The 17,357-nt window shown below is 30.1% G+C and overlaps 1 protein-coding gene across 3 annotated transcripts in view; it reads left to right on the forward strand.

Moving 5' to 3' along the window:
- Positions 1–5,208: 5,208 nt before the first annotated feature.
- LOC129909199 (lachesin) overlaps positions 5,209–17,357 on the forward strand; it is an 83,123-nt gene continuing 70,974 nt past the window's right edge. For all 3 annotated transcript variants that reach the window (XM_055986229.1, XM_055986231.1, XM_055986230.1), the window contains exon 1: positions 5,209–5,484. The gene's annotated coding sequence lies outside the window, so the exon portion shown is untranslated. The remainder of the gene's footprint in view (positions 5,485–17,357) is intronic.

Raw genomic sequence — 17,357 nt, forward strand, 5'->3', positions numbered from 1 at the left:
GTTTTTCCAAATGGTAGTTGTGAAAGGGGATTGAGGGGGTTGGTATGAAAGTGGTGTGAATTGTTCGTATATATACAAAACTTAAGTCATATAAATTTAGTTGTATGTGTCGCCACCTCGACTCGCTTCATTTAACTGCACGTGAAGTTGATGTCTTCTCAAGTGCGAATGTTGGAAACAAGACCAAGAAGAGTCTTTGGCAATTTTACGGAACGGAACGTGAGGTATTCCCTTTAAGCTATAATTAATCACTCTATTGTCAAGGTGTTTTATAGGAATCGCTGCTGGTATTACGACAGCTTTACATCTACATTTGGCTCCCAGCATGAGTCCTTTTTTGCACACGCAAGACCGACAAGGCTGACCACCAACCAAGAACATTTTTTTTTATATTTCCATGAGTGGCGAGTTGATTTAATTAGTCACGAGTCGCTGTGTGTCCTTGTCATTTTAATTAAAAAATCACTGCTTGAGAAATGTGAAAATTTTAATTGGAAATTTATAGCGATACACCACCACCCAATACCAACACCTATAGAAAGCAGCAGCAAGAAGCAGAATCAGCATCAGCAGTCAGGATCAGAATATTATTGAACAAAAACACAAAAAAAAAAAGAAAAAAGGATGGGGAACATTTTTTGCTTATTCCCACACAATCAAAGTAATTGAGTGAAGTCATTAAGCGGTGAGCTTAATACACATTCTTCTTTGAATACATTCTTCGATGGAATATCCTTGCAAAGGAATTTAAATTGTCAGGAATTCAAAATGTAAATGTCCAACACAGAAATATTAGAAAGGGAATGTAGAAAATTGATTTTTTTTTTAATTTGCCAACAAAATTCACAGGAAGGTAGAAATTACACTTTTATATGATTCTAATTTAATATCTTATTGCAATTCAAGGTCATTGCACAAAATAATCAGTACACAGAGAAAAATAGACCACATAAAATAGAACAAAAACAATAAGATTTCTCTATGGTTTTCATCCAAGAAGGAAACCTTATTAAAACAATCGGGTTTTCCTTATTGTTTTAAAATCTGCAAAAAAAGTAAAAAAAAAAACGATGACCAGGCTGGGAATCGAACTGGAGACTTCAAATCATTAGTCGCCAACCTTACCACCTGAACCAACCTGCCATGAAAATATTGATCGCGATTTTTGTTCTACTGCTAAGTTGCAAAAAAAATCAACTTTTCAGTCAAATTTTAATAAGATTTTCTCTATAAAAATAATAAGAAATCTCCTTGAAAAAACCTTATTAATCGTTGATTTTAATAAGATTTCCTTATGAAATGTATGGAAGGTAAAACAATATGGCAATCTGTTAGTTTTTAGCGGGTCATATTTTTCTCTGTGTAGTTTTTGAAACTTGCGAAGTAGAAAAACTACAACTGGATAAAGTTATTCAACATTTAGAATTTGTATATTTTTTTAATGTTTAAATATTCTTACACCTAAAACTTTTATGAACACATGAAACACGTTTTGTCTTTAAAAGGAGGGAAATAATTTTTAAACTACATACCAGCAATTTGCATAATCGTATTTAATTTGCTCCCAGGAGTGTGAATTGGGGACGATTTTTATTTGTTGTTTTTTTTTTTTTAGTTTGTTTTTGTTTTGGAGGAAATTATTTTTTTTTTTTTAAATAGTTTTATGAAGTTGCATTTGTATGTAGTTGAATATGGGAAATTGGTACAATAGATAGAGCATATTTTTTTTTTCAAATTTTCATTTCAATGCCATATTCTTAGCTCATTCGTGCTGATAATGTGTGTTAAAACTGTGTCAAGGATAAGAAAATTTAAACGCATTGATTTGAAAGGACTGTTTTAATCAGATAATATTATTGTTTTAGAATTTACTTATGTCATAAAAGTGTTTAAAAATTACATTAACAAAGTGAACAAATGAAAAATAACGGACCTAATTGGCTTCCTGTTGGAACACCAGAATTGACATTAAATTATTTCAAAATTATGTCAGAAAACTAATATCGGTCATTATAAAACAACATTTAAAAAAATTTTGACAAGATTACTAAACTTGTGCTTGGTACTGAAAGCAGCATTGCAAAAATGTTCGATCTGGATGAAATTGGTAATTTGTGAAAAGGTATAATCTCAAAGAAATGATTTAAGATTCCAATTATTGGAAGTATATGAGCTTTCAGGCCAAAATACACCGTTTTTTTTTTAGACATTCCTGGTATTTTAACAATGTTACGTTTAACACTCGTGCCCAAAAATTTAAGACTCTCATTAGGCAATTATTAAAAACCATTGAGCGAAAAATCATTATCTTATGCAAAAAAGTAAATTTTCATTATTATTTTTTTCAAAAACCCCAAAATATCTGAATTAAGGAGCAAAAGGGCCTTCAGCATTTGCAAAATTCTTTCTTTCTCAATTTAAAAAAAATTTCAGAAAAAAATCATTCAGACCTTTCCAAAGGGGTTGGGGTTAAAATGCCTGCTTTAATCTTGTTCTAGCGCTTAACAGCTATTTTGGCACATTCTATGTAGTTCCTCATCAGATTCTTTACTGCAACAGCTGTAACGCGCTTAAACAAGATCAAACTGAAAATTTTTCAATCAATTAATTGCTACAAATCGTTTAGTTTGACTGTTCTATTATGTATTTTAACCCTTTCGAACCCAAGGTACGAAAATCAATAATAAAAAATGTTTTTTCGGTATTATCGGGTCAAAAACATCACAACTAAGAAATATGAATAGCAAAACGTTATTTTCCAAAATAATAAATAGAAAAACTAATGTGTTATTCTCATGTTCAATGTAAGTAACATGCACTGCCTATGACCACCAAAAAAAAGTCGGAGAACTGAGAAAATAACTTTTTATGAAACTATAATGTATGCTACTTCTTCTAAGCAAAAAAACAAAACACTTTCTGCATTAACATTTTTATATCTTTTTTTCAAAATTATGACCATATTTAAAAAAAAAATTTTTGCAAAAAAAAAAAAATGTGAATTTCAGTCCCTTTTTCTATAGAAAAAAATTAAAGGTATGATATTAAACTAACTTTTTGTAATAACCCAGTAACTAGGCACTATTATCTTTCAATTAAGCCATCAAAACCTAACCTACGAATTTTTAAAAAAATATTACATGAGAGTAACGCTGGGTCCGAAAGGGTTAAAAATTTGCCCTGCTTTTGTATTTAAAAAAAAAGTATTATATTGTATATTTGGGGCACCCTAATAAATATATGCGAAATAAGAAACTTTTTCAAAAAATACATTTTCAAGAAAATACAAACGAGATTTAAAAAAATCCATGAAACTGTTTAAAAAAAAATGATTTATAAAAAACAAATTTTTTTTTTTAATTTTGAAAATGTATTTTTGAAATATTTATAAATTTTTTTGTTGAAATCGGCTCAGCCAGAAAAGAAACTGCTTTAACGGTGTAAAAATATATTTTATTTGCAGGTCGGCGAAAATTATAGAAAAAATATTAACTGCACACATTTATCATTAAAATTATTATATTTTAATGCAAATAATGTCATTATTTTAATGCAAAAAAATTTCGTTTTGCAAAATTTTATTTTTCATTTAAAAAAAAAAATATTTTTGTAATATTTTAACTAATTTTAAGAGTTTAATAATAAACAGACACTGTGGCGTATACGTAACATTTTTGCACTGGACAAAAACCTTAAAATGTTTCTTGAATACCTGATAACATAAATAAGCATATTGGGCTTAGTAGGAAAAAGTAAAAATGTCATTTAAAAACTAGTTTCATAAAAAAAAATATAATTGACAAAATAAATTAATGTTTAAGTATGTACAAGTTCTGTTTCGCAATAATTTCAAAATGACAGAAAAGCTTAACAATATATCCAAAATTCATACCCTATTACTAATTTATTTATTACTTTGCAAAAAACTCAATTTATTTTTTTTCTGTTCATCTTCTCTATAACAAGCTCTAACAATTCTTTGAAACAAAGGAATAAAGAAAAATATGATTTATGTTACATTTCAAGGACAAAACATATATAAAACTGACATTCTTTTAACTTTTTTCTTTTTGAGACAGCACAGGTATTTCATTTCATATAAAAATATAAACGACGTCGTCTCTTTGTAATAGAAATGTGACTGTCCACCTGTCAGCACATGAATGAAAAACCACCTGATATCCAATTCTGTTATAAATTCATTCTCTTCCTCAGGCACAACTAATCCATCCACACAAAACGCACAACATTATAACACCCTATCTCTGGTTTGTGTTCCCATTCCATTATAATCCCCCCATACAACTCAAGTACAATCACACACCGAGGACAAGGGAATTTATGTCTTTTTTTTTTTCCACCGGCCTCGTTGAACGCCGCGCAAAAATGGTTCCTTGGCCAATGAAATTTATGCGTTTTCCCACACATCTGAATCTGAAATTCATCCTCGTGGGACACGAATGACAACAAAAACATTTACCTCCAAGCCACGTGCTTGCTGATAATATGCTCTGCTCTGCTCTGCAAACTGATATCAGTCAGAGTCGTCGTAGACTCTTTGCTCATTTTCGAACTTGTCCAAAAAAAAAAAAATGTCCTTTTTCCTCCACATGCTTTGGTTAGAAATGTCATTTGATAAATTTTTGGGATATTTTCAATGCACCAGGACGATAGTGTGTCCTGATTTTGTTCTGGTAGGTCCTGGTTTCGGATAACTTTACTCTTCGGTTCTTCTCTTCTTCAAAATTTCTAGTTCGGATAAAAACTTGATAACCTTCTCTGAGCGATTATGCGCATAAAATACCAACCCCCTTCTTCCGGTTTTACCAAAAGCAAAAGACTATGGTCCTTATGGACATTAAATTTTGCCAGCCGATAAGCTCTTGGAATGTATGTGTTGCAACTTGCACCTCAGTTATTTTTGGAGTATCGCCGGAAGTAGACGTGTTTTCCAATTAAATCAGGCTTAAATTTTTAATTTTCAAAGTTTTTTTCACAGTTTTCCATCTGTCTCGATTATCATCATCATCCAGTAGACCGAAAACAATAACTGTCGTTAACTTGTTTCGCCGTGTTCGGGGGGGTTCTCCTGTAAGGATATGAGTGTGCGGTGCTTAACTAAAAAAGTGCCTAAGTCTGATTTCTTGCCTCAAGTTTAAGTGAAGTCCTTTTTTTTTTCATTAACAAGTCCTCCCAGGGGCTTCAAACGAGCAGAAAATAGAAAGGAAGAAATAAAAAAAAAAAAAAGTGAATTAAAACAAAAGAAAAGGACGAAGAATCAAAAAAAATAAGAAAAAAGTGAAAAAAAGAGAAAAAATCTTTAAGAAAAGTGCTGTGCTTGTGGAGTTTGAGTTTGAGTTTCTGCAAGTTTCTCCAAGTTCTTCCGCACCAACAACCGTTTTAAAATATTCACAAAGTCATTAAAAATTTAATGGATTGAGGATACTCGTCGCTGTCGGCCTCAACATAAAAAGGATAATTCAAGTATGGCTGGGATTATTCGGAGAAGAACTTTTGTTGTTATTTTTTTGTTTATTCTTTCGTTCTTATCCAAGTTGCCTTCTCTTCCCAAAGAAGAAGGACTTAGCTTAGAGTTTAGTTGAGAAATTGCCCACTCCTTGTTTTTTTTTCTTTTTACCGAGTTTTTGTTTACATAAAAAATATCGTCGAACGTGAAAGAGGAGTCTTACCAAAGCACACCCTGAGAGTCCTTAATGGAGAAATATTTACAGTTTTAAGCTCTGTAAGACATTGTGTGTGTGTGTTTTTGATCTGATCGAACTTGGGATTGGGAAATACCGTTTCCAGACAGACAGACACTAAACACCAGAGAAAGGCTCCTTGCTCCTGTTCCTTTTCCACAATGTTTGGCATTGAGTAGAATGATGTAGGGGGTGGTTCTGGGGCTGCAATTAATTATGCCGTGTTACGATATAAGGGTGAAATGGGATAATATTGCAACTAACTGCACTATGCTGGTATATAGGATTCAGTTTTCGCACTTCGCAGCTCTGTTGCTTGTATAGAAGAGGTACCTCGTGCCAGTTAACTATTATTCACAAGAAGGATTATCGCTGTTAGCTGGTAGCTGAGAATACAGAATTAAACTTGTATTCCATTTAAAAGGGGAGGGGGAGGAGGGTTGTTGCTATAAAGTTTTGCTTTGCTTTTAGCTGATTGCATTAATTCGTTTGATTTCCGGTGCTAGACTTCTCCTGCAGTGTTATTAATTCCTGACAAAAGGGATGAGGATATGGATAGGAATACACATATTTGCTTAGAGGCTTTTGTACACATGCAACTATATCGTAAAAGGAATTACTAACATCCGTTTGTGATGAGTTCTTGGAGAGAGAGAGATAGGAGGAGAGGAAGAAGCGAGGTTTTAATTAGATGTACACCAGGTAGATGTATTGATTGTTTGTTCTTGTTGAAGGAGTTTTAAGTTAAGCAGGATGTTAATCGTTTTTGTAAGAAAATGAGTCTTATATTCATTTAACTTTTGTGTTTTTTTTTTTTCTTTCTTTGAGGTCGGAGTATTTATTTTGTTTGCTATAGTGGTAATTAAATGTTTTGTGAAAAAAAACTGAAAATTCTTGTAGAAGTTAGATAGAGCAAAGTTGAAGAATGTTTTGAATGAAAAAAATACTAGTTCCTCCTCTTTGATCGTTTTTTTTTTTTTAAGTAATTTTCTTCAGAGGTAAAGAGAATAGTAAAAAAAAAATTAAACCAAAGACATGCGAGGGTATGGTCGTAGTTCTCTAGGTTCTTATTTAACTTAACGTAATACAGAAAACTTTCTATTAACATTTTTGTGAGTATTATTATAACGAAAATTTGGATTTTCTAGACAATAAAGTTAAAATTAGTGTCAACCTTATTTGACCATTTTAGTTTTTGATGAATGGAGTTCTCCTACAAAATTAGTAATACATATTTTGGAAAATGCTTAAATAAAATAATTGATAGTTAATTTAAATAGAAAAAAAATCTAGGAGTTTTCTGTAAAAAAAATTAATTAAAATAAGTATGAATATTGCCCAAATATGAAAAATAAAATTTTTCAAAAACTAGGAAGAAACTAATATGATTTTTGAGTTTACTGAACCCAAATCTATAAAATTAGATATAAATATTTCTGGAAAATTTTTAAAAGTTGAAAATTGTTGGCCAGTGTAATAATTGTTATTTCGGGCGAAATACATACGAGTATGTTATACGTTTCATACAAAATTTTTGAGCTACTGCAATTTTCTCAAAAACAACTGTTACTAGCAATTTTGAGTAAACTTTGCACAATTATAATTCCAATCAACTGAAATAAAATAGCATTTTGAGTGTCTATTAAAGTACCTACTTTAAAAACCAAAAATGGTATTTTCGCAAGAAGTCTGTTTTTCAAATTTCTTTAAAATTTCTTTAGATTGCAAGTAAACTAGTATTATAATTGCTTTGACAAGTGGAAGCACATGCAAAACAGTTGTGTTTTTTTTTAATTTCGCTCGATTAAATTTCAATACACTCTAGGTGATATTAGATATTAGATAGAGTGTGATGAACCAATACTTTTAAGCTTCCACTTTACAATTTTCAAATTTTTGACGTGCCAAGTTCCTTGGATTTTTACTTCCCATATATTTAATATAGGTACAAGTATAACAACTAATATAAAGAAGTTTAATAAGAAAAAAACATTCTAAGATAGATAATGTCAAAAACGTGCCTCTATCCCTAAAACGATTTTCTTAAAAATTGGTAACTAAGGGTTTTGGGGTATTTCCTGGGGGAAAATCGAAATTTTATTTTACCACCAAAATTATTGGTTCCAGCCATACATTTAAAAATTAACAACTTATACTTATCTCAAGAATGGATCCAACGATTTTGGTTATAATGTTTGTGTGTTTTGTCGCAAATAAGATAGTACCTACTCAGAGAAAAAAAGTTAATATCAGGACAACTTTTTTTAATAGTTAAAAATGGTTATGTGTGACTATTTGAATGGTCAATTGAAGTTTTGTCCATATTAACTAAAGTCAAAATATCTAACAAATCTCTTGACTATTCATATTATAATATATGTTAGTTTGTAGAAAACTTCAATTTACTATTCAAATAGTCACACATAATATAAAATAGTTATCCAGATTATAACTTATTTTTCTCTGATTATATTCGAGCAAAAAAAAACTAGAATCTGCATTGAATAAAGTGAATTTCTTAATGTTTTTTTTTCAAGAAGACTTCTGTCTTAAATCAAGCGGACAATTCTTCTTAATTTCTTGATTGTTTTAATTTAAAATAATCTATTTTATTAAATTAGATAATATAATTTTATTTTGGATTTCAAAACAGATTTACCTAATCTGAAAACACATTAATTTAAAGTGGATTTCCATATGAAAATGTGTAATGCACTTGAACACTTTAAATATTAATATAAGACGTCTAAAGATAAATCTAAAGAAATCGTTTAAGACTTCTGAAGCATTATTATAGGAGCATCTTTTCAATTTTTTTGTATGAATAAAAAATGAGACTTTTTACTGGAAGACAAATAAATTTTATTTTTATTATTCTGCCTATTGAAAATTATAATCTGTATCTTTTTAACAAATTTAATTTTTTACTTTTAAAATCATTCACTTAAAAACTATCAAAAACATTTTCGAATTATTGACCACCATTCGCTTTCAAACTTAACTTATCATCTGCTGACAGAAAAAAAAAATAACTACCAAACATTTGAATCGTTTATTTCAGAAACGACATAAGTCCATGAGCATAAACTTTTCAGGAGCAACAAAAAACTGTTTTTTATTTAAAATTCCGCAACACTTCAAATTTAGAGTATGTTGAGTTATAATCTAGCCTAAGATGCATTTAGAAACCTTTAAAATATAAATTTTTTTTTATGTCTTTGCAGGTTTTTAAGCCTTTAAAGTCGGTGGACTTATGTCGTTTCTGAAATAAACGAAATTTTTTTGGTAAAACTTTTGTTTTTATTTAGCTATAGTTTTTGAACCCTACTTTCGATTTTAATAAGTTAAATAGCAGTAGATAGAGTAAATTTTTACCTTTTTATAGATGTATAACTTAAAGGCTTGCGTGTCATGATGTTTGCCAAAATAATTTAAAACTGGTAAAATGTCATGTATTTAACAGTCAAAAATGTTGTCACCGGGTGAAATTTTTCCATATATTTTGAACCCTTTTCTTTCAGTTTACGTATTTTGGGGGGTCTGACATACTTAATTTTTTTTCAGAAGATGAATAACTATACATAAATGAGAAATTTCCAAAAAAATTTTTTTTGAAAAAAGTGGACTTATGCTGTTTCTGAAATAAACGATTCATTTATATAATCGATAGATAATTTTCACATTAAATTTAAATGATTCCTTTTTTTAAGAAAGTCTTTTAATATCAACTATAGTATGGGCATAGAATTGATAAGAAATCTTTTCATTCTTTATTCTTAGTGTAGTTATTTCTAGAGAGGAATTGAAGTTCATTTTAAATTTAACAGGGAATCCATTTATTCATATGGATTATAAGAGAAGATAATACCGCGGAGTGCTATAAAATAATAGGGTGGAAATTGAATATTGGAAAAATGTTTTTAAAAAATTGAAAAAAAAAAAAAAATTTAAATACCAAAACAGGCCAAAAAAACATGGAATAAGTCAAGAAGAGCGATTGTTTGAGTTGTTTTGTTTTTTTAACGGTATTTTTTTTCGGGCTGAGATAGTCATATGCATTGCTCTAAATAAATACAGAAGATTAAATTTCCTTCAAAATGCTGGGCTAAAAAAGTGTTTTCATTGAAAATTAATCGAAGAATGACCATTCGAATTTTGAACCCATCTTTATTTTCCCATTTTTTGTTTTACTCAAGTAAAAAATAGACCACAACAAAAAATTTTGTTTTACTATGTATAACACTTTTTTGTTTTGATTACTCAAACTCTATCAATATAGTTAATCGATTGCTATCATTAAAACTTTTGTTTTAAGTTTATGTAAGTTGTAAAAACGGAATGAGCCCAACGTTTTTAAACCGTTATACCTGTCTACCAGAAACCGATAGTAATAAAATTTTTGTCTCATTCTACTCAAATCTACATTATCTATATTTTATCTGAAGGTCAAACATCTGAAAACCGGAAGATACAGAAGCTATTCAGTTTTCTGCGTTTTCCCAACAATTTTGCAAAATGGACTTATTCCGTTCTTACAACTTACGATTCAATTAAATACATAATTAACTTCTAAGCCAATTTTTTTTAATTAAGGCACTCGCACTAATCTGATCATATCACTGTTTTGTTTTTTTTTTATTTTCTGACTTTCTCGTTAAGTTTTTCAACATTTTTTTCAAACACATTTTTGAAAATAAATGAATAAATATTTTTTGAAATCTTCTGATAATTATTATTATCAGAGGATTTCCAAAAGTATTTATTAATTTCAGACCAAAAATGCAGACAGAACACCTTGTTTCAATTTAGGCAAGTGAATGGGCAAAAAGTGAAATGCAGAACGTGAAGTCTCAAAAACTAATTTTCAATGAAATTCTTTTTGATATTTAATCAAAAGTATGTATATATTTTAGTTATCTTGACCACTAAGATTTTGAGATATCAAACATTTCTATTTCCAATATCTTTGAGAAAAATGTTATTTTTGAAAAAAATTAAATATGCATAAGACGATAAAATACTGCATTTTGAGATTGCATAAGAAGTCTGGCAAAATTAAACCGTGATGTAATTCGACTTCAAAATATTAAAACAAAATGATCTGAAGAATTCCTAATTGGACTAAAATCCGAAAAAAAAATTACCCCATTTCTCAACGTCAGCTACAGCTCTTGTTCAAACAAACACAAACAGATGTTTCAGAATTTGGAGGGGGCTCGAGCATCTGTGCTGCCTCTAAATTTCTAAGATTTTCAGTTAATCATGTATATTATGATGAAATCAGCTAAATAATAACATGATCTTGAAGGCTTGGGGGAGGCTTGAGCCCCCTGAGCCCTCCCCCCCCCCCTCAATACGGCACTGTTTGACTCCTCTAGAAGATGTAACTAGCTTTCTATTGTATCGTTGGTACTTACCCCGATTCCATTTCAGTTTGCAATCTAAAACTACTGAATATTTCATTTGTCAAATCGGATATTTAAGACCTTGCCTCGAAAACGAGATAATGAGATAATTTCTATTTTATTTGCATTAAATGAATTAAAAAAAATATCAAGTTAATATTTTTTTTAAAACGCACCTTAAACTTCATTGTGAATAGGTCACTTCATTTCGATTGCTTCAATTCGATTTAGTGATCTGAAATCTAATCTCAAATTTGATTGACTTTTTACCCTGAAAACTAAAAGTGTGTAGGTAAAAGGTATATAAACTACCCATCTAATAATTTTAATTTTATCGAAATCGAAAAGCATCAACGATTTTTTAAAAAGTTACTGCTAGCCACTCAGTTTTTCATCCAACCAATTTTATGAACGAAAAAACAATTTATTTAAAATATCAAAAAGTTTTTTTTTTTTTTGTGAACAGTTCATTGCACTGCTGACAAAAAAAAATATATATAAAGTCAGGTAGTCTACAAAATAATAAAATGCAGTGGACACAATGTGGCCATCTGCATAACACACAATTATTAACTCAGAAAAAAAAAATAGCTTCCAGCATCAAAACCTCTTTCGGTAGTCCGTTCTACAAAAAACAAAAAAAAAAACTACTACAAACACAAAAAACAACACAACCAACACAAAAGAACTTAAAAAATTTAACCGATGATGTTCATCATTTCCATTCTGCACTAAAGTTGGCCATTCACACAAACTATTGTTCCTTTTTTTTTTTTTGTCTTTTTGTCTGGCTGTGTTGCTGTTGGGGGTGGTTTAGTTGGGTGGAAAAACACTAAAATAAAAATCACACAAAAAGAAATATAAGAATTGGGGATGCCGATGCTGGGAGCCGGAGTCGATGCTCATGTCGAGCCCAAATTGTCTAAAACGAAAATTGTATATACAGAGACAACAAAACCTCAACAAGAAAACATCGAAATTTAGGGTGAGAAGGGGTAGGGAGGGCCCAGGGAACAGGGAACAAATAAAAAACACACTCTTTTGGAGCTCTGTGGTGTGCTACGATACCGAACCAAAAGGATACGATGACAATGAGGTATCTTTCGGGCATTCTAAATATTTATTTTCAGCCGGGTGGTTGACTGCGTGATGACTGTATTTAATGGTAGTATGCCCGAGGGGTAACTTGTCGGTTGGCGTTCGTTGGTGTGTTGCTTTGTTCACCCCTTTTTATTGTTGAACGTCATATAAAAATGATTGCTCGAATATTCAGTTCCTACTCCTGTGGAATGCTGGAGAATAAATTCCATTCCAGTTGTCGGTCGGATCAAGAGCTAGAGCAGAAATCCAGGAGTGTTTTTAGGGGCTGTTAGTGAATGGTGATGGCAATGGTGAGTAATAACCGCACGAAAAGTGCTCTTTCGGCAAGTTAATAAAGTGGTCAATAAATGTCACATTGACTTTGATAGAATGCGGTATGTGTGTGTGTATGAGTGAGGTGGGGTTTCATATAATTCCCTCGACCTAATGGAATAATTTAAAGCTAATTTATGCAAATCCATAACAAGGATATCCGATTAAAATCACCACATAGTTATTAATTTCCGAAACACTATACTTGCCACTCTCTCGGACTCCCCAGTCTCTCGGTAACGGTATCGGTTTTGTACTGGAGACCGATAACGATATACTGCGGGAGAGACGACGGTAGATATCTGGCTAGCGGGTGAAATGCTGTGGTTTATTAGTAACAATGGCGGGCGGTCAAATAAATGTCCTGTGGCAATTCACAGGCTAATAAAAACAAACAAAGCCAGAGAGAGCAGGGTTTTAACGTTTGTGTTGTTTTGTTCGTCCGTCGTTTTTGGTTCGTTCGTTCCCCATGAACAGTTATTTTAGCTCATGTTGCCGTTGGATCTTGATTACGGTAATTAGGACAACTGATTTCAACAACAGTTTTGTTGTTTTGTTTTAACATTTTATTTTTATTTATTTATTTTGTTGCTGGAGTATTCCACTCGAATGACAGGAAATGCGTGAAATGGAGCAATAATTTGACTGCAATTACACAAAATGGCTGAGAAAGTGGTCAAATTACACGGCGTGATTTGGGGGAAAATGAAATTGTCAGCAATTTTTAAGTTTTTTTTTTTTTATTGTTGCTTCATTGCTAAAGGATTTTGCTAGAGGGTGTACAAAAAAAGTAGTTTGCTATTGGAGGTGAAGAGAGAAAGGGTTTTTTGATGGATTTTTAGAGTGATTGCATCGTTCGGTTGCACAATGAGGTATTGCTAAATTGATTGTTAAATGGAGGCAAATAAATTTTAAATCAACTGTTTTGGGTTTTATATATTTTTCGGTCTGATAATTCAAAAACTCAACGAAAAAAAAAAAAACAACAAAAAATAGTTTAAATACTGTAGTTAAATTGATTGAGTGGGTGCAATTGTGCTATGTTTGATTGCATTTGAATGAATTTTTTTTTAGATATGAGAAAATATTGTTATAGAAAATTATATTTAGCTACTTGCTTTATTAACTCAGTACATAAATAAATGAATATATTTTTAGGAGTTGTTAAATTGCACTTAAATAACTAATTATAAGTACTAAAATTCATTCTTGAAGAATTATCCAAACAAATCAAAAGTTCGTCAGATATATGAAAAAATGTCATTTTGTCCCAACCTTGCGATACAAACCCGCACTTTGACCAACTATAAAATTTTATTTAATCAACTCACGGAATTTTTTTGTATATCATTTTTTAGATAATTTTATTGTTAATAAGTCCTACCTTTGTCATTTTCTGTTAAAATGAATAACAATGGAGCTATTCAATAAAAACGATACCAATCTCTTTTCCAAGATGGCGGCTGTTCCCAACCTCCAATTTTCCCAACAAATTGACTTTTATGATAAGGACAACCACCCGAACACATTCCATGAAAAAAATTTTGTCCCGCGAAAAATGCGATTTAAATTACTAATTTCCCTGGGCTATAGGTACATAAAAAGTTTTCAAATTTGTATTAATTTTTACCATAGAAGCAACTACGTCGTTTATTTAAACTACAAAGATTAAAATAAAGCTTCTCCAATAATAAAATTTTGTTCAACACACTTTTTTCAATTTAATATATTTACATTAAAATTTATCTGGCTTAAAATTAAATATACTAGCTTTAGCTACAAAAAAAATGTATTAATTTTTTTTTTCAAATAATTTGTACAAGTTTTTTAAACTGATTGAGAGCTAAAAATTGCATCCAATATTGTAAGAAAATAAAATGCACGACTGGGTTGCACAAACTTGCTCAAGTTCAAGTTGCTTAAATTTTTAAGAATTTTATATAGAAATTTCTTGAATGTAGGTAGGTATTATAAAAACAAAACAAAAAAAAAAAAAATTAAAAAAAAACATAACATTCGTTTTTCTAGGGAATAAATCAGGTCTGAAATCAAATTGGGCTCCAAAACAAGTATGCAATTTGATTTGTTTTATAAAGATGCATTTTTAGTATAAAAATTTCAAAATCATTAGAGACGTTTTTAGAAAAAAAAAGTTGTTAATTAAATTTGGTAAGCATTTTATAGAAATAGCTGATAATTCATTGCCACGTTTTAAAAAATTAGATTTTTCAAAAAAAAAAAAATTCCAAATTTTTTTATAAATCAAAAATTGTTTATTTTTTAAATTTTATTTAGAATTAATATTAAAATTATATAACTGCTTCTGTATAAAAACTTTCAGTGAAATTGAATTTGAGTTTGGCAGCAAAACAGATTTGAAAAAAAAGTCGATTCTATTTCTGAAAAAAAAAAAAAAAAAAAAAATCATTAAAAACTATTAGGTACTTAAATATTTAAAAATTTATTTTACTTTTCAAATTTCATTGCTAGTTAAATGCAATTGTTAATGAGTTATGAGAAAAATAGTGGTGTAACCCACTTTTTTTCAAAAATTAAGTCATTATAAGAAAATTATTATGTAAGTTTTTCTTTGAACAATGCAAAAAGTGACTTAGTCCACTTTCATAATCATGGGTTCATATATCTATTTTAATGCAAAAAAAATACATTTATTCAGCTAGCTACACTCAAAGCTAGATGGCACCCAAAAAAATGTTGTTTTAAAAAACCTGCTTTTTCTTAAGTCTCTCGTAGCTCAAAACTGAATTTTATGGCTTACGCCACTATTGTTCTTATACCCTCGAATATGAGACACGTATCTATGTATTTATTAGTCTCATCATTTTCTTTCTAAAAACCTAAAACGAAGAATGTGTATCGTCATCATTAGTGAAGATTTGCATTAAGAACTTGTGTTTTAGCAAAAATTATTCTCATTTCTGATTCATAATTCTTTAACCACTTTTTACTTGCTCTATAGGGCAAGTATTGGTTTCGTGTAGAAAAAAAAAAATCGAGGTTTTAATCAAAACCAACATTACGATGATGGAGAAGATCAAAAAAGTGGTTTTCGTCATGCCGTCCGTCGGTCTGTGCGTCTGTGCGTGTGTGCGTCCATCTGTACATCGAGCTAGGGCCTAAACGGATGGATGGATTTACTTGAAACTTGGTACAGATGATTTTTGCGTAATACCCTAGGTCCATTTTTTTTAGTTTTTCAATATCTCTTTTTTAACGCATACCTCCCATATACCGTTTTCAAGGTATTGCAATTTTCTCGAAAACGGCTCTAACGATTTTGATTAAATTTGGTGTACGTTATACTCTTATTGGTTCTAATAAAACTGCGTTTTTAGTTTTTCTCAAAAAATTCGGAGAACGGAAATATGGCGTTGCCGTTTTTCAAAAATTGACATTTTTTAAGTTCATATATTTGATCAAAGCATAAGTCAATTTATTCAAAATTTTAAGACATCACTTTGAAGTGTAAAATGTATAAAAAAAATTTAAAAAAAGTTTTTGAAAATTTTTTTTTTTTAAATTTTGGATTTTTTTTTCAACTTTCGATTTTTTTAAAATTTTTTTTTTCTCTACACCAAACAAAATCTTTAATTTCCAATAGATATTTAAGATAAAGATACTTTGAACTACAAGAGCAAGTACGTGCGACCCAGTCGTGCATTTTATTTCTTTATATGAATGTTATGCATTTAACTTGCAGAGTAGACTCAATTAATTGTAAGTGGCTACGATGCACAATAACAAGAACAAGAACAAAAATATTTCAAGGCGAGCAAGTGTATTGAAACATTAAACAAAGTATACCTACCTGCCTCCTTACTTCAAAAGAAAAATTTGCTTTTTATTTCTATGAGATTTGTCCTTGGCCTCTAAGTTCATTTACTTTTTGATCACACTGCTAAAAAAAAACCATTTCTATAACAAAGAATCATCATTTTTGCTAATTTAGCTAATAAGAAAATTCTAACTCAACCTAAAAAACTTTATTTTGAAAAATTATACATGACCATGAGCTTAATAATTTCTATACTGTATTCTTAGCCATTTCGTTCTCAATTTAAAATGATCCAAATTTAAATAAACATTTAATAAAGAAAATTCGTTCAATTTATAAAAACGAAAAATTAAAGTATCTCTGGCTCTTCTAAAGTTGTTGGCGGAGTAGGTTTATTATTCAAACTATCCACTGGGAATATTCTAACAAATTAAAATCATAAAATAGCTAACATTGCTCGCCAGATCCACAAAATTCTCTCAATTTTAAACATTCCACATAGCCAAGAAGAATATAATATAAAACAGTAAAAATGTATATTGTGTTGTATATAGAAAAGATACTATCTTTTATTTCTCTCCGTCGTCGCTGGTTGAACACCATTTGTTAAACTTCTGCGCCTTATTTCAAAATAAAAAAAAAAAATAAAACAACCAAAACGTGCGGATATACAAGCAGGAAAGGAGAAAAAAAAAAATATAATAAATAAAAGGCTCCCGCGGGAGTCACTGGGCTTTGTAAATCTTCGGGGATACATTAAACAAACGATACCTTAGCTACCCCAACAACAGATAATGTTGTGTGTAGTAGAAGCAACAAACAGCAGTTAAAGTAACGATAATGTAGGTTGTTCCATTTCATTTTTATAAATATTTAATATTTCCTATTATCCTTTCGGAAAATATACCTTAATAATACTCGTATACCAGCTCACCAAAACCAGCTAACAAATACGACCTTTAACATAGCCAAGTTAAGAAAGGCGTTCATCGAAACAGAAAAAAAAAATAATACCAACAAGATAATAATAGCAAATATCCT

The sequence above is a fragment of the Episyrphus balteatus genome, chromosome 2 (assembly GCF_945859705.1).
Source record: "Episyrphus balteatus chromosome 2, idEpiBalt1.1, whole genome shotgun sequence".
In the NCBI taxonomy this organism is placed as follows: Eukaryota; Metazoa; Arthropoda; class Insecta; order Diptera; family Syrphidae; genus Episyrphus; species Episyrphus balteatus.